The sequence below is a fragment of the Mustela putorius genome, unplaced genomic scaffold, assembly GCF_011764305.1.
Source record: "Mustela putorius furo isolate JIRA1106 unplaced genomic scaffold, ASM1176430v1.1 tig00000242_pilon_pilon_pilon, whole genome shotgun sequence".
Classification (NCBI taxonomy): Eukaryota; Metazoa; Chordata; class Mammalia; order Carnivora; family Mustelidae; genus Mustela; species Mustela putorius.
In genome coordinates, this window is record NW_025421325.1 from 16,683,717 (window position 1) to 16,702,401 (window position 18,685).

At 39.1% G+C, this 18,685-nt stretch overlaps 1 long non-coding RNA gene across 1 annotated transcript; it reads right to left on the bottom strand.

Annotated features, from left to right (window-relative positions):
- Positions 1 to 963: 963 nt before the first annotated feature.
- LOC106003960 lies at positions 964 to 11,705 on the bottom strand. The gene is made up of 3 exons (XR_001176760.2): positions 11,531 to 11,705; positions 9,401 to 9,577; positions 964 to 1,433 (listed from the first exon to the last, which is right to left on the bottom strand). It is a non-coding gene; the product is annotated as an uncharacterized LOC106003960 (long non-coding RNA).
- Positions 11,706 to 18,685: the final 6,980 nt, after the last annotated feature.

An 18,685-nucleotide genomic window follows, 5' to 3' on the forward strand; every position in this document is an offset into this window, starting at 1 on the left:
CTCTGAAGGCTTCCTGGACTACAGCAACACTTCTTTCCAAGCTCCACATGACTCAAAACCCCCTGAGCCCCCATATCATTGAATGATTATTCCGTTTGCTCAGGGATCACCCTGCACTGCTTCACCATCCCCATGACTCAGAATATGCACAAAACTGCTTCCACTTGATGGAAATTTCCTTTTAAAATAAATTAGTAAACAAGGACCCTGGGGCTTTTTCCTAAAAGATGAGTTAGAGGATTTGTTTGAAGTCTCTTTTTCATTTTAAAATGTATAGGGGTGTTAGCTTGAGGCTTCCTTCTGGAAGCAAGAAAAGTACGGATCTCTTCTTAGAAGGCCAGCATTCCATTTTTATGGATTAAATCTGATCCTCAGGCTAGATGCTTAGTAAAGATATATGTATTACTTTCTCTTAAGCTAATACCAGAGGTAACCAGGTGTTGGCCTTCAGTAAAGCTGGAGGGTGGCTAAGCCTCAAGTAGACTAACAAAGAGAGGTAAAAGTTTAGAGATAAAACTGTACTAGACACCCCCATGATAGCTAAAATGAGTTTTGAAAAACTATTTCATAAATATCATCATAAATCAGATTATATTTTCCATGTAGAAAACATACTATAAGTGGAAGTTGATTTGGTACATTAATAGACATGGAAAGCAAAGATGTACCATCTATAAAATGGGTCTCTAAATATTTACAAGAAAAATATGTGCAAGAATTGGCATAAATATAAATATACTATATATACTGATGAAAAGAGCAGTTCCACACTCACAAATACACATGAATGCATGATTCTGTGTATCAAATATTTTCATCCACAACTATCAATCATAATATTAATCATAATTAATAATTATTATACATTATATAATATAAAAATTATGTATTAATATATAATAAATTAATATATTATATTACTAATATAATATATAATTAATAATTAATAATATTAATCATGATGTATTAATCATAATAACTATGAACACTAACTTTCTTTGCCTTTTTTGGTGTCTGAACAAACTTTGAGAGGATTATTTGGACAGTCCAGGTTTCCTAAAGAATTAACTGGAGAAGTTTGAATAGGTGTAGCAAACAGAAGTATTCAAAATGATCTGATTTATCTTAAAGCAACTTCAGAGCTTTGTAGGTGGTAGGCTGAGGAGGTGAGGTGGCAGACAAAGTGTGAGAGCCAAAGAGAGTGCCCCATAATTATTTTGGAAGGAGAAAAGAAAGTAAGGAATCAGCCAAACTTTAGCAAAATTGTTGGTAGTAGGTGGGGAAGAGGACTCATATGGATAGTGGCAATGAACCCCGTTGTAAGAGTGTGCCACCTTCTCCTTGTGGTAGTGAACTTCATGTATTAATCTGGTAGGCTCTGGTCCCCAGATGTTTCAGTGTAGTTCTTTCTTTTCTTCTTTTTAATTTAAATTCTGTTAATTAACAAAGAGTGTATGATTAGTTTCAGAGGTAGAGTTCAGTGATTCATCAGTTGTATATAACAAACAGTGCTCATCACATCACATATCCTCCTTAATGCCCATTACCTTGTTACCCTACCCCTTCACTCCCCTCCCCTCCAGGAACCCTTAGGTTCCTATGATTAAGAGACTCTTGGTTTGTCTCCGTCTCTGATTTTGTCATCTATTATTTTTCCCTTCCTTTCCCTATGGTCCTCTGTTTTGTTTCTTAAATTCCATACATGAGTGAAATCATATGACAATTGTCTTTCTCTGACTGAATTATTTTGCTTAGCATAATACCCTCTAGTTCCACCCATGTTGTTATAAATGACAAGATTACACCTTTCTGATGGTTGATTGGTATTCCATTGTATATATAGACCACAACTTCTTTATCCATTCATCTGTTGATGAACATCTGGGCTCTTTCCAGTTTGGCTACTGGGGACATTGCTGCTACAAACATTGTGGTACAGGTGCCCCTTCGGATCACTACATTTGTATCTTTGGGGTAAATATTTGGTAGTGCAGTTGCTGGGTGATAGGGTAGCTCTATGTTTAACTTTCTGAGGAACCTCCATACTGTTTTACAGAGTGGCTGTACCAGCTTGCATTCCCACCAACAGTGTAGGAGGATTCCCCTTTCTCTGCATCCACAATGCAGAGAAATGTTGTTTATTGATTCCTGACTTGTCAGTTTTAACCATCTGACTGGCATGAAGTGGCATCTCATTGTGGGTTTGATTTGTACTTCCCTGATGCCAAGTGATGTGGAGCACTTTTTCATGTATCTGTTGGTCATCTGAATGTCTTCTTTGGAGAAAAGTCTGTTCATGTCTTCTGCCCATTTCTTGACTGGATTATTTGTTCTTTGGGTGTTGAGTTTAACAAGTTCTTTAGAGATTTTGGATAATAGTACTTTATCTGATAAAACATTTGCAAATATCTTCTCCCATTCTGTAGGTTGTCTTTTGGTTTTGTTGACTGCTTCCTTTGCTGTGAAAATGTTTTTTATCTTGATGAAGTCCCAATAATTCATCTTTGCCTTTGTTTTCCTTGCCTTTGGAGACATGTCTAGCAAGAAGTTACGGCAACTGAGATCAAAGAGGTTGTTCTCTAGGATTTCAATGGATTCCTGTTTCACATTTAGGTCTTTCATCCATTTTGAGTTTATTTTTGCATACGGTGTGAGAAAATGGTCCCATTCCATTCTTCTGCATGTGGCTATCCAGTTTTCCCAACATCATTTGTTGAAAGAGACTATCTTTTTTCCACTGGATATTCTTTACTGCTTTGTCAAAGATTAATTGATCATGTAAACCATAAGTGACTCTTAATCTCACAAAACAAACTGAGGGTTGCTGGGGGAGGGCGGGGAGGGAGAGGGCGGTGGGGTTATGGACATTGGGAAGGGTATGTGCAGTGAAGTGTGTAAACCTGGCGATTCACAGACCTGTACCCCTGGGAATAAAAATACATTATATGTTTATAAAAAAATGTTTTAATTAAATTAAGTGAAATAAGTCAAGCAGAGAGAGTAAATTATCATATGGTTTCACTTATTTGTGGAGCATAACAAATAACATGGAGGACAAGGGGAGCTAGAGAGGAGAAGGGAGTTGGGAGAAATTGGAAGGGGAGGTGAACCATGAAACTATGGACTCTAAAAAACAATCTGAGGGGTTTGAAGGGGCGGGGGGGTGGGAGGTTGGGGGAACCAGGGGGTGAGTATTAGAGAGGGCACGGATTGCATGGAGCACTGGGTGTGGTGCAAAAACAAGGAATACTGTTATGCTGAAAATACAAATTTTAAAAAAAGAAAATTTTTTAAAAATTAAATTTAAAGATTAGCTGATCATAGAATAGAGGATCCATTCTGGGTACTCTATTCTGTTCCATTGATCTATGTGTCTGTTTTTGTGCCAGTATCATACTGTCTTGATGATTACAGCTTTGTAATAGAGCTTGCAGTCTGGAATTGTGATGTCACCAGCTTTGGTTTTCTTTTTCAACATTCTCCTGGAGATTCAGGGTCTTTTCTGGTCCCATGCAAATTTTAGGATTATTTGTTCCAGCTCTGTGAAAAATGTTGATGGTATTTTGATAGGGATTGCACTGAATGTGTAGATTGCTCTAGGTAGATAGACATTTTAGCAACATTTGTACTTCCAATCCATGAGCATAGAACATTTTTCCATTTCTTTATCTCTTCCTCCATTTCTTTCATGAGTGTTCTATAATTTTCAGAGTACAGACCTTGACCACTTTGGTTACCTTTATTGCTAGGTATCTTACGGTTTTTGGTGCAATTGTAAATTGGATTGATTCCTTAATTTCTCTTCCTCCTGTCTCATTGTTAGTGTATAGTAATGCAACTGATTTCTGCACATTGACTTTATATCCTATGAATTTGCTGAATTCCTATATGAGTTTTAGCAATTTGGGGGTAGAGTCTTTCCCATATAGAGTTTCATGTCATCTGCAAAGAGTGAGAGTTTGACTTCTTTGCTGATTGGTATGCCTTTTATTTCCTTTTGTTGGCCAGTTGCTGAGCATAGGACTTCTAGTACTATGTTGAACAGCAGTGGTGATAGTGATCATTGTCATGTTCCTGACCTTAGAGGGCAAAGCTCTCAGTTTTTCCCCATTGAGAATGAAATTCATTGCAGGCTTTTTGTATATGATTTTTATGATATTGAGGTATGTTCCCTCCATCCCTACACTGTGGAGAGTTTTAATCAAGAAAGGATACTGTACTTTGTCAAATAATTTTTCTGTACCTATTGAGAGGATCATATAGTTCTTGCCATTTCTTTTATTAATGTAGTGTATCACATTGATTGATTTGTGGATGTTGAACCACATGTGCAGCTCAAGAATAAATCCTACTTGGTTGTGGTGAATAATCCTTTTAATGCACTGTTGGATCCTATTAGTAGTATCTTGATGAGAATTTTTGCATCCATGTTCATCAGGAATATTGGTCTGTAACTCCTTTTTGGTGGGATCTTTGTCTGGTTTTGGGATCAAGGTAATGCTGGTCTCATAGCAAGAGTTTGGAGGGTTTCCTTCCCATTTCTAGTTCTTGAAACAGCTAGAAGAATAGGTATTAATTCTTCTTTAAATGTTTGTTATAATTTCCCTGGAAGCAATCTGGCCCTGGACTCTTGTTTGTAGAATGTTTGTAGAACATTTTTGGTTACTGCTTCAATTTGCTTGCTGGTTTTCAGTCTGTTCAGGTTTTCTATTTCTTCCTGTTCCTGTTTTTATAGTTTATATGTTTCTTGGAATGTATCCATTTCTTCTAGATTGCTTAATTTGTTGGCATATAGTTGCTCATAATATGATTACATAATTATATTTCTTTGGTGTTGGTTGTAATCTCTCTGCTTCCACTCATGATTTTATTTATTTGGGTCCTTTCTCCTCTCTTTTTGATAAGTCTGGCTAGAGGTTTATTGATTTATTAGTTCTTTAAAAGAATAAGCTCCTAGTTTCCTTGATCATTCTACTGTTCTTTTGTTTTCTTTCTTTGATTTCTGTTCTAATCACTATTAATTCTCTTCTTCTGCTGAATTTAAGCTTTATTTGTTGTTCTTTCTCCAGCTCCTTTAGGAGTAAGGTTAGGTTGTGTATTTGAGACTTTTCTTGTTTCTTGAGAAAGGCTTGAATTGCCATATTAATTCCTTCTTAGGACCACCTTTGCTGCATGCCAAAGGTTTTGAACTGTTGTTTTTTCATTTTCATTTGTTTCCATAAATTTTTTAATTCCTTTTTAATTTCCTGGTTGACTCATTCATTCTTTAGTAGGATGCTCTTTAACCTCCATATATTTGTGTTCCTTCCAAATTTCCTCTTGTGATTGAGTTCAAGCTTCAAAGGACTGTAGTCTGAAAATACTCAGGGAATGATCCCAATCTTTTGGTACCAATTGAGATCTGATTTGTGACCCAGGATGTGATCTATTCTGGAGAACTTTCCAAGTGCACTTGAGAAGAATGTGTATTCTGTTGCTTTAGGATGGAATGCTCCAAATATACCTATGAAGTCCATCTGGTCTGGTGTGTCATTCAAAGCCCTTGTTTCCTTGTTGATCTTCTGCTTAGATGATTTGTCCATTGCTGTGAGTGGGGTGTTAAAGTTCCCTACTATTTTTATATTACTCTCAATGTGTTTCTTTAATTTTGTTATTTATTGGTTTATAAAATTGGCTGATCTCATGTTAGAGACATAAATATTTACAATTGTTAGATAGTCTTGTTGGATAGACCCTTTAATTATGATATAATGTCCTTCTTCATCTCTTATTACAGTCTTTAGTTTAAAATCTAATATGGTTGGTATAAAGATTGTTACACCAGCTTTCTTTTGATGTCTGTTAGCATGATAAATGGTTCTCACACTCTCACTTAATCTGGAGGTGTCTTTGGGTCTAAAATGAATCTCTTGCAGACAACATATTGATGGGTCTTGCTTTTTTATCTAATCTGGTACCCTGTGTCTTTTTATTAGAGCATTTAGCCCATTTACATTCAGAGTAACTATTGAAAGCTATGACTTTAGTGCCATCGTATTACCTTTAGAGTCACACTGTTTCTCTGTACTGTCTCTGTTCCTCTCTGGTCTATGTTACTTTTGAGCTCTCTCTTCACTTAAAGGAGCCCCTTTAATATTTTTTGCTGGGCTGGCATTGATCACAAACTCTTTTAGTTTCTTTTTGTCCTGGAAGCTCTTTATTTCTCCTTCTATTCTGAATGACAGCCTTGCTGGATAAAGTATTCTTGGCTGCATATTTTTCTCATTTAGCACCTTGAATATATGTTGCCTGTCCTTTCTGGCCTATCAGGTATCTGTGGATAGGTCTGCCACTAGGTTTATGCTTCTACCCTTGTAGGTTAAGGATCTCTTGTCCCAAGATGCTTTCAGAATTTTCTCTTTGTCTCTGAAATTTGCAAGTTTCATTATTATATGTCAAGGTGTTGACCTCTTTTTATTGATTTTGAGGGGGGAGTTCTCTGTGACTCCTAGACATGAATGTCTATTTCCTTCCCCAGATTAGGGAAGTTCTTAGCTTTAATTTGCTCAAATATACTTTTTGCCCCCCTTCTCTCTCTCTCTCTCTCTCTCCTCCCTCTTCCTCTGGGATCCCAATTATTCTAATATTATTTCACTTTATGGTTTCATTTATCTCTCAAACTACCCCCTCATGATCCAGTTGTTGTTTACCTCTTTCTCAGTTTTTTTTTTTATTTTCCGTGATTTTGTCATGTATATCACTAATTTTCTCTTCTGTCCCATTTATCCTAGCAGTTAGAGCCTCTGTTTTTGATTACATCTCATTAATAGCCTTTTTTGTTTTGACCTGATTAGATTTTAGTTCTTTTATTTTTCCATAAAGGGATTCTCTAGTGTCTTCTATGCTTTTCTGAAGCCTGGCTAGTATCTTCATAATTGTTATTCTGAATTCTAGTTCTGACATCTTATATCCATACTGATTAGGTCTCTAGCAGTGAATACTGCCTCTAGTTTTCTTTTTTGGAGTGAGTTCTTCCATCTTGTCATTCTGTCCAGAGATGAAGAAATGAACCAGAGGGCAAAATACAAAAATAGCAACAACAACCTCAGAAGAATATACACTAAACAAATTACAAGAGACCAAAAACCAAAAAGAGAGAGAGAGAGAATATAATCAAACAGGTGAATAAAACAGAGCTATGCACTAGATCTTGGGTGTATTTTGGTCTGTTAGAAGAAACTAGGTCCCAAAATTGTAAAGAAAGAAAAACTTTTACAAAAATAAAATTGAATAAAATGAGAGGAAACCAAAAATGTAAAATATATAGAAATAGAACATAAATATAAATATAAAAATGAAAATTTAAAAAGACTTAAGGACTTTATAAAACAAGAAATTTGTTGAAAAAGAAAAAAATTTAAACTGAAAGACTAAAGAATCATGAGGAAGAAAACACAAATTCTATATACTATTTTCTCCTAGTGCTGAAATTTGTATTTCTGTGTGTTTGGTAAACGTGGTATTAGCTGGAAGTCCCTACTGGTCTTCTGGGGAAAGGGCCTGTTGCTGCACTGATTCTCAACTATCTTTCCCTGGGTGAGCTAGCACAAACCTTCCCAGGGGGCCAGACTCAGTGTAAGCAAATCCAGAGCCAATATGGGGTTTGAAAATGGCTGCACCCCATCTCTAGCCCTGGAGTTGAAGGCTCACACCCCCCACTCCTCAGTGTGCCCTCAGACAGTCAATCACTCCTGTCTCCATGGTTTCCATCCCCACTCTGCCTATGACCAAGTGTTTTAACTCCAGCTTGTAACTTATTTCAAGTCCCCAAAATTTACAAACTCTTATGGCACACACCCGTGCCACTCCTCCTGGGGGAGGGAAGAAGGTCTCACCAGGGTTCTGCCACTTGCTGGGCCTCTGCTTGGGGAGCAGTCACCCAATCATGAAGGGGTTCACAGTTTATGGAAATCCTGAGCTGAAAGCCCACTCCTGGTCTTGCTGTTTTCAGCTGGCTTCTCCACTCTGATGTTTGGGAACTCTGTGGCACTCAGGCACCTCCATTCTTTTTGTGACCCAGGGGATCCTGAGACCACCCCACCCCACCTGGGGTTCCACCCTACTTCTCCACCTGAGCACCTTTCAGACAGGGACATCCCCCACTGGAGCAGACTTTTAAAAATTCCAATTTTGCATGTTCTGCTGCTGTATCACTCTCTGGTAACTGGCTTAAGGCGGTTCCCTACCCATACAGTTTATCTTCTGGTATATCACCTCGAATCCACTTCTTCACACCTCCTACCTTGCAAGAAGTGGTTGCTTTTCTATTCGTAGAGTTGTAGCAATTCTTTTCTTAGGTCTCCAGTTGAGTTCATAGTTATTTGATAGCTATCTAGCTGAATTCCAAAAACCAGACAAAACTAGGGTTCCCTACTCCTCTGCCATCTTCCCACCTCTGTCTAGTTATTAAATTAATTGCATTTAAGTCAGTAGTCTTTGAGTAAAACCAGATTATCCTCCATAATGTGGGTGGGTCTCATCCAATCAGTCAAAAGTCAAAGGTGTTAAGAGCAAAGACAAGTTTTCCAGAGCAATTTTTCCCAATATTGCAGCATGGAAATTCTGCCTGAGTTTCCAGCCTGCTGCCCTGTGTAATTCAGATTCAAGACTACAACATCGGCTCTTACTGAATCTCCAGCCTGCCAGCCTACCCCACAGGGTTTAGACCTGCCAGCCACCGCACTCACATCAGCCAATTCCTTAGAGCAAATCTAGACAGATGGTTGATAGATAGGTAGGTAGATAGATGATGATGATAGATGATAGATAGATAGATAGATAGATAGATTAGATAGATAGATAGACATGGTAAATAGATGAGAGACAGAGATGTTCTGTTTTTCTGTTTCTCTGGAGAACTTTAACTAACACATTCTTTTTGTACCAATGAGCCCAAGATGGGAACAAGTTGTGCAAAGAGGGGCCTGGACAAAGCAGAAAAGCTGTAACAAATGAGGAAGACTATGGCCAAGAACTCCAGTTCACTCTATCTATAGACCACTTTTCCAAAAACAAAAAGAGTCTTCAGAAGGTATTTGGTGGCCCCTACCACCCCCATGTGCACAGACTCTCTCTCTCTCTCTCTCTCTCAAGAAAGAAAAAAGAAAGGCTATTTTAGAGCACAAAGTGTGAAAATCTGTACATATTTTGAATGCATTGTGAGCCCTCAAAGAAATCCCCAGCTTAGAACTGGCCCTGGTGACTACTGGTTCACCCTTGTCCACACCGTTGGGAGGGTCACAAATCCTGCAGACCAAACTCAAACCAAACCCTCAGAGCAAATGCATAGGATTCAAGCATATCCACTTGAAAATGCTCTATTTCAAAGAACTAAATCATTGGCCATTTTCCCCACAGGTACCTGCTTGATACAGCTCGCAAGGTGAGAGTCATGTAGCGTTCCTTGTGATTGGAGGCCCACATGCTGCGGGAAGTCTACATTGCTCATCTGGTATTTCCTTTTTCTTCCTTCCTGAAGGACGTTGCACTGGGATTCATGAGCCTTGCTGGACTAACCCGAACGAGTACACAAAAATGTCTGAGTATAAATGAGAAATAAGTCAAAGTGATGTACTTATATCAGTAGCAGCAGAAAATGTCAGTGATGAAATTTAAAAAGTCAGTTTTAATTCTGGGAATATGTAAGTCAAAGCCCATTTGATGTCAGATGGGGCTAATAAGTTAAAAATTCAATCAGAAATGATAAGAACCTGTCAATGTTCCAAGAAGTCCCTCCTAAGCCCTTCTGTGACAGTAGCCAAGTGAGCCCGGTAAAGATGCAAATTAGACCCACTCACACCTCTGTTCAAAACCCTTCTGTGTGCTCTTAAAATCCAAACTTCCTTCCATGGCTCCAAGGCCTTCTGCCCCTTCTTCCCCAGTTCACAGTCCACCACGTACACTGGCCTCTCTGGTGGCCATACCAAGCTCCTTTCTGCCTCTGAGTCCCCACTGAGGACTCAGAGGAATGGAGGAACTCTGGAACAGGAGGCTGTTCCCTCTGCCCAAAACATGCTTCCTGCAACTGGTATGCTCCACCTCTCAGCCTTGACGTAGCCTCCTGAGAGAAGCCTGCCTGATGTTGCCATCTAAGCACACCATTCCTTGTGTTCGTCTCTATCTCCACAGCCTGTTTATCACCTTAAAAGCACTAAAGACAACCTGTTTCATGTGTGTACTTGTGACCTGTTTCTGTACTAAAACGTCCACTCCCTGAGCACAGACACCTTGCCTCCTGTCTTGTCTGCTGGTAAAGTTCTGTTGAAAGACACTTATCACCTGTACCCTGGAGACAAATAATACATTATATGTTAATAATTTTTTAAAAGGTAGGGAAAAAAAAAAAGGAAAGACACTTATCTGTGGGTTTCCACAGTCCTGTGTGTCTTGTGGGAAAGACGATGATGGCTCTTGGTGCTCGAATATTTTTTCAAGGATATTTGCCTAGTGAACAGCCTTGGAAGATCTGGGAGTGCCTCCCTCCAAATCTAGTCAGTTCTGCTTCCTGTCCAGTGTAATAAAGATAATGTCTGCTTCTGGAGCAAAGGGCCAGCCCACGTATGGCACATTAGTCATGCAGCTCAAAGCAACCAAATCTAAACATAAACTAAACAAAATTGTGTTTAGACTACATAAATATGTTCACAGCAGTGTCTTGGGGCAGCGGTGTGCAGAGAAGCTGGTGTGTGGTGAGCTGGGTGGCAGCTGGGTGTGGCGAGAAGCCACCAGAAGTTTCCAGGCCCTTGAGGACTGTTGATAATGTTCTTTTAGTTGTTAAGCTGGATGGTGGGCTCACAAATGTTCATCTTATTATCATGTGTCATAACCCATATATATTGACAATTATTTTGTATTTTCAAACATTTCATCATTAACATTTTATTATATAACATTAGGAGTGGTCATCTCAAGGTAGTAAGATTATGGGTTATTTCCTTCTACTACATGATTTTCTGAATTTTCTAATTTTTTTTCAATAATACGTATTATTTCTAGAAGCAGAAAGCATAAACCTTGCAAAATATATTATTTAGAAGGTATACTGACAAATTACAAGTGGAACTTTGACAATCTCTTCTATTTAAGGTGAACAATAATCAAGGCCTTTCTTCTAGTTATGGAATAGAAATCCAGAGAGACTTGAAGACCCCTCTGTAACTTTGGCTTTCAGATTTCTCCTCCTACTATATACATTGTGTGCTTGTGACTACTGTTCTCATTTCCCAAATACACCATGAAATTTATTTCATATATAGGTATATGCATGTATACATAAGTAGCATTGTATATGTATTTATAACACAAGAATATATAAGGCTTGCATTAAATATAAATAATACTACATGTGGTTACATAATGTGTAACCACAGCTAGGGGTTAAATTGTATCCCCCAAAAAAGATACATGGAAGTCCTAACCCCCCAGTACCTCACAACATTATCTTATTTGGAAAGAGTGTCATTGTACTTGTCAATTAAGATAAGGTACTTACTGGATACTGGAGTAGCATGGGCCTCTTATCCAGGGGACAGGTGTCCTCTCGAAATAGAGGAATGCTGAACGCAAGCACTCACAGAAGGAAGACGACATGAAGGGACACACAAGGAACAGAGAGCCATGTGATGATAGACACAGAGAGTGGCTGATGTATCTACAAGCTAAGGAAAGCAAGGGCTTGCAGGAAATGACAAGAAACCAGAAGAGGTTTTACAGTTTTCAGAGAGAGCGCAGCCTCACTGACACCTTGATTTCAGACCACCAGCCTCCCGACCTGTGAGAAAATACATTTTTGTTGTTTCAAGTCACCCAATTTGTGGTACTTTGGAGGCAACCCTAAGAAACAAATATATATGCGTAATATATCTTATATACATACTTAGAATAGATCATATGTACAATGGCATATATTATCTATATTATGGATGACACATGTATAAACACATATAATATATAGTACATTATATATATTACACACATATATGCCTATAAAACAAGCACCTGGGAAAAGTTCAAACATTATAGAAATGTACAAAATAAGTAAAAGTCTCCCTCCCTTCTCAGTTGCCAGCCCAGCAGCTAACTATGGTAGTAGTAGTACCCTTCTGATGCATTTTCAAAAATCTTTTATGCATATCTTAGTGAATGTATAACATGTCTGTGATAGACAGAATAATGCTCCCAAAAGATGTCCACATCCTAACCTCCAGAACCTGAGACTATGTTGTGTCACATAGAAAAACAGACTTTTGCAGGTGTCATGAGATTAAGGGTGTTGAGATAAGGAGACTGTTTGGGATCATCCCTGTGTACCTAATGGAATCACAAGAGTCCATGTAAGAGTGAAACAAGAACATCAGGGTCAGAGGGAGACTTGGAGATGTTACACTTTCAAGATAAAGGAGCCAAAGAATGCTGCTAGTCTCTAGACTCTGGAAAAGGAAGGAAACAGATTCTCCCCTAGAGCCTCCAGAAACAAGGCAGCCTTTCTTGGTTTTAGCTCAGGGAGGCCCATTTCAGATTGCTGACATAGAGAACAGTAAGAGAATAAAGCTGTCTTACTTTAAGCCAATATATTTATGGCAACATGTGACAGGAGCAATAGGAAATTCATAGGATATGTGTGAGAATGACATGGAGGAAAAAACTTATTTGACATGGGGAAGAGTTGTTTCATATCTACAGTCCCTCACCAATTTACATGGGATGATGGTGCCAGGATGCAGCCTGGAGAAACAGAGGTGTTTTGCTTGAGAAATGGAGAACCTGAGAGAAGCCCCAGGAAGACCCAGTGTGGGAGGAGCTGGGGTGACAGAGCTCAGAAGGAAAGGGACAGGTGGAGATGGATAGCTTGGTAGTTTAAGAAGAACCAACAGCTGGGGGTGGGAGGGTGGAAAGAAGTAACTAAGTGAGATTTTTTTAAGTTAAAGTTCACCATGTGGCAAATGTTATAACCATCTCCTCCATCTCTCCAGGACAATTTGAGGAAAACTGACATTATTTACTCATGTTTTGTGGAATGAGAGCTGACTTAGGAAATGCAACAAAGTGTGATCCTGTTTTGAGGTGAGTTCAGTGTTCCAAATGGTGCCTATAATGGCTCAGGCACAGTGTGGATTAAACAATCACTCTAGAACTAAGGCAAATGTGTCCCTCAAGAGGAAGGCCAAATGGAAAGTGTCAGATCCAGTGGAGAGGAGACCCTGTCAGCATGAGTCATGGTGGCCTTCGGAGAGAACCTGGAGTAACAAGCAGTAACTCAGCATGACCAAAGAGAAATGCCCTACACATGTTGAGATTTTTTTGGATGGACATGCACACATAACATTCATTATGCAAACTTAGTAGAGTGAAAAAGTCTAAGAAACTTAATGAAATCCTAGACTGGAAGGAATTTGGTGTTTAATCATGCCCCAGTGGATATCCTCATTCTCCAGGAAACTGAGATCTCCCCTGGAAGGGAAAGGAGACCCATGAAGATACAACACACAGAGTCTCTACTTTGGGTCCTGCTCCATCTGCAGAGGGCATAGGCTGGTTGTCGAGGAAACTTCCCAGGTGGAGGCTGCCTACTTTAGAGCCTGGAGACTTTTCCTGGGAAGGCAGTGCCAGGGATGCTGAAAGAAGCCCCTGGGGATGCTGTTTGGAAGTTTGGTAGATTCAAAATCATGGCCACAGCATTTGTCAGCATGTCCCACCACGAGGTGGTGTGTATTTCTTCACCCTTTGAATCTGGGATGGTCTTGCTATGTGTTTTGGTCCACTGAATGTGATAGAAGGGACACTGGAGGGGTTCTAGATCTTAAGATGCCTGCAGCTTCCACTTTCTCTTTCTTTTTACACAACCACCATGTAAGAAGTCTGGGCTCTCCTGCCGGAGAAAGAGGACACATAGAGCAAGAGACCCCTAAGGACAAGAGATTGTAGAGAGAGGGAGGTCATGTGAAAGAGACCCCAGATCCCCCAGCTGAGAGACACACGGATGCTCCATCCATGTGAGGGAGGTATATGGGATTCCAAAGGACATCACATGAAATGGATGAGCTGTTCTCACTGAGCTCTGCCCAAATTCCTGCCCACAGATTCATAAGCAACAAAATAGTTGTTTTTACCCACAGAGACCTGGGGTGCTCGGCTACAGCAATAGATACCTGACCCAGCATGAGAGAACAAGAAAATGAATACATCTCAGTTAACTGAAAGTTTTAAGGGCCCAGAACGTCTGGATGGCTCAGTGGTTAATCAACTGACTCTTGATTTCAGCTCAGGTCATGATCTGAGGGTCCTAGAAATGAGCCCTATGACAGGCTCCAGCTCAGCTGAGAGTCTGCTTTTAGATTTTCTCCCACTCCCTCTGTTCCCCACCAATTCCTCATGCTCTTGTCTTCTCTCACACCCTCTCTCTAATAAATAAATCTTCTTTTAAAAGAGGAAGTGTTCAGGGCCCAATCTTAGAAAGCATACAGGAAATCAGACTACAATGGGCCATCTGACTCTGCATGTCAACTCATCCAAAAACAGCAAGTATCTGACACCAAATTCTTAAAGAATAATCTTATAGGTGAGACATATCTTTATAAGGTATGTCATACAGAAAGCTTCCTAGAACTCTCTTTGGAGTTTCTCTTTATCAAATGTTTTTCACAATAACAACTTCCAAAAATCAATCTCTCTCCCTCCTTCTTTCTGCTCATATGCATTCACACATGCACACACATGCACACATATGTACACATGCACGCATACATACCATTCTCTACCTGCCTACCACCTCACTCTTCCTACATCTCTGGCCACCATCCGTGTGTCTAGAGATGCTCACTGCTTCCCAAAGCCCCATAGGAAACATAACCTCTTCTTCATTGACTCTTCTTTTCCTGTAGTGAGGAGCCACTTGGAATTCAGATGGACCTATTGTCTTCTTCATTGCTTACTCAAGTATGACAGCCACCTTGCCAAGACCAGTACTAGTATTTTCACATATTTGATTTCCTTTCTTCTGATTACAGTTGAAGGCCAAGGCACCCTTTCAGTTCCAGCTCAATGCCACTTCTCAAAAACCTCTTTCCTGGGGCACCTGGGTGGCTCAGTCAGTTGAGTGTCCAACTCTTGATCTCAGCTTGGGTCTTGATCTTGGGGTCATGAGTTCAAGCTCCTCATTGGGCTCCATGCTGGACATGGAGCCTACTTTAAAACAAAAACAAACAGAAGACAAAACAAAAATACAATTCTGTTCATGTACTTAACTCCCACCCTACACATAAATGTATCAACTGGAATCAGCATGTTTCTTTGTTTACCCCCATATTATCCTTCCACCATGTTCTACATGGGTCTGGCTGTTTCACTAGTTTATAACCTGCTTAAGTCAAGTGCTGTGTCTTATTAATCTTTGTAACCATCATAGGATCTAACTTAATACCATGCACATGGCAGGCATTCAAATTGAATATAATTTAAACTAGGTCAACGATTCAGGTCTGATTTAAAAAAAAAGGCATGTTTGTTAAGATAAGCTGGGGACATTTGCATACTAAGCCAGTCCAAACAGGAAGCAACATCAAATAATAGATTATTTAAAATATAAACATTTACCATTTTAAAACCAAAAAGTAATGGATTTTATTTAGATAGTAATAATAGGAGTGACATTTTTGTTCTACTTTTCAGTGTTTTTCTAATTTACTTAAAGAGATATATGCTTATTCAAATGAGTAAATCAGAAAAGAGAAATTATAGTATCATTTATGTTTAATCCACTGGATGCTCTTTCTCAAAATAATATTAAGGCAGATATATTGTTTCTTCAGCCTGAAAGAATTGTTCACCAGTTTTCTGGCTCAATCAGCTGAAAATTCTACAAGAAAGAAAAATATGTTTGGTCCAGCCCTCTGACAACAGAAGTGAAGTATCTAAAAGTCAGTCAACCCACATGCCCAGCTGGCCAGCTTCCCTGTCTCCAGCTGATACTTGGGGTTAAGTTCAGTCCCAGATTTATGGGTGAAAATCTTCCATCACATCCCATCCAGATGAATTATCAAAATGGCTATAGTCTTATTATTTGAAACCTTTTCAAATTCAGACTTCAAGAAATACCATTATTATTTGGGGAGGCTTCATCCTGATCTCTGTCCTTAGGAGGGTATAACGTTTTTATTAAAGTAAGACTTAATTTCTTGATCTAGAATTAAAATTCTTTACTACCTGATGCAGTCTTCCCTTTCAGCTTAATTTCCAGGTACTTTCTGGAACCAAGTTTCTCCGTGTTGGCTGGTAGACCATCTGTATCAGGATCACCTGAGTGCTGGTCAAGGTAGACTCCTGAGCCCATCTACTGATACAGAACTAAAAACAAGTCTCCCAGGTGATGTTCTGGTCCACAAAATCTTCAGAGTCACTCTGCAGAGCCAGGAGACTGCTCACTGTTCCTCCAAGACAGAACATAGTTTTGTCCTCTCCACCTATAACACTTTCTCTTCCTCCTTTGCTGATGCCTGCTTTCTTTTCTAAACCTAGCTTAAATGTCACCTGCCTCACTATCCCTCTGATACAGACTAAATGTTTGCATCCTCCCAAAATTCGTATGTTAAAGCCCTAATCACCAGTGTAGCTGTATTTAGAGTGGAGGCCTCTAACGAAGTAGTTGAGGTTAAATGAAGTCATAAAGATGAAGCCCTAATCTGAATTTGTGTCCTCATAGGAAGAGACACCAAAGCTCGCTCGCTCTCTCCTCTCTCTCTCTCTGAATGTGCACAAAGAATTGGTCATATGAGTAATGTAGAGAGGAGGTAGCCAAGAGAAGAGATCTCAGAATGATCTTTACCTTGCCAGCAACTTGATCTTGAACTTCCCAACATCCAAAACAGAGAGAAAATAAATTTCCATTGTTTAAGCCTCCCAATCCATGGTATTTTATTGGACAGAAAAAATTATTTCTTTGATCTCCCTCACTTATCATTTTTTAAAGATTTTATTTATATATTATAGTTATTATATAACTATATATACAACTATATATAGTTATATATAATATATTAATATATAAATAATTATTTATTTATAAATAATTAAAACATATATTTTATTATATGTTATATATAATAAAATATAAATAATTAAAAATATATAAATAACTATATAATATAACATATTATATATTATAAATAAAGACATTTATTTAAGATTTTATTTATTTGAGAGAACAAGCAGGGGAAGTGACAGGCAGAGGAAGAAGTAGGCTCCCCACTGAGCAAGGACACCCCCCACCCCCCATGTGGGACTCAATCCCAGGACCCTGGGATAATGACCGGAGTTGAAGGCAGATGCTTAACTAACTGAGACATCCCGGCATCTCATTATCACTTTGTATTGTAAGAAGTTGGATCCTGTCTGGCCTCCCATAGAGGGGAGCTTCTTGAGGACAGGGAAGCCCTGGCAGCCAGCAGAGTCCTGTTGGAGCTGAGTACAGGACAGGTGAGCTAGGACTGGAAGGACAGGTCAAGCGCATTCAAGGAGCAGTCTAAAGGATAGTAACAGAATGTGCTGGCAAGATCATGAACTTAAATATCCAAAAGACTGTGTTTAAATTCTGTACTCATCCTTACTGGCTACATGACCCAAGGAGGTCACATAAGCCTCCCTGAATCTCCCATTTCCTCACGTGAAAAATAAGGGCCCCTTTTCAGGTGAGGTTGCCAGATCAAATGCAAGATGCCTAGTTAATTTGACTTTCAGATAAATAACATTTTTTTTTTAGTATCAGTAAGCTCTGTGCAATATTGGGGACATACTTTTACTATGAAAAATTATTTATTATGTATCTGAAAGTCAAATTTAACTAGGTATCTTGTATTCCATTTACTAAATCAGGAACCTTATCCAGGGTTATTGTGAGCTTTCAGAAAAATGATTACAAGGGCCTGTCAGCCTCATGCCTGCAGTTGGCTCTTGGTGGTAGCACTTATTAAACAATAGAAACCATTAACATTACCTGAGCGAGAGCATGACAGAACCATCTATCTTAGGGGCTCTAAATTTAGCTCTGGCCGAAAACAATATTTGAGATTTCTTAACATGCCTAGAAGTAGAAGGTTGAGCTCATTTAAAATATATCACGTAAGTAGCTTTCAATTATTACTCTATCTTTTGCAGGTTCTGCCTCAGCAACTCCGTAACCCCGTGATTTTGAAATGTCGAAAATCTTTGCATATAATGAATGGGAATAATCATTTTCCCCCAAAATGCCTTGGCTCTGATGATACAGTGTGTCAGACATATGGTCTGACTCGAATGACAATTGACTAAATCATTGTTTCCGCTCAATTAACTTAGAGCCCCGGGTAGCGTTCTGAGCTTCCGTCTCCTGATAAACCCCCTCCCCGTCAACAGCCTTGAATCTTACCCCAAGGCTTCACTCCAAGAATAGAATACATCTTCCTTTCACAGATGACTCCTGGAGCAAACAAAAAAATTAATCGATTAACTGAGAACTCATGTAAAACTTCATAGCGATATACTCTCCTCTAGCATCACTAAATGAGATGTGACAGATTCCACTAGGCCAGTTGTCCCCACAGTTATTTTTCTCCCACCTTTCCAAGACACATGGCTGGACAGCTAGAGATACCATCTACCAGTTTCTGTTACTGTC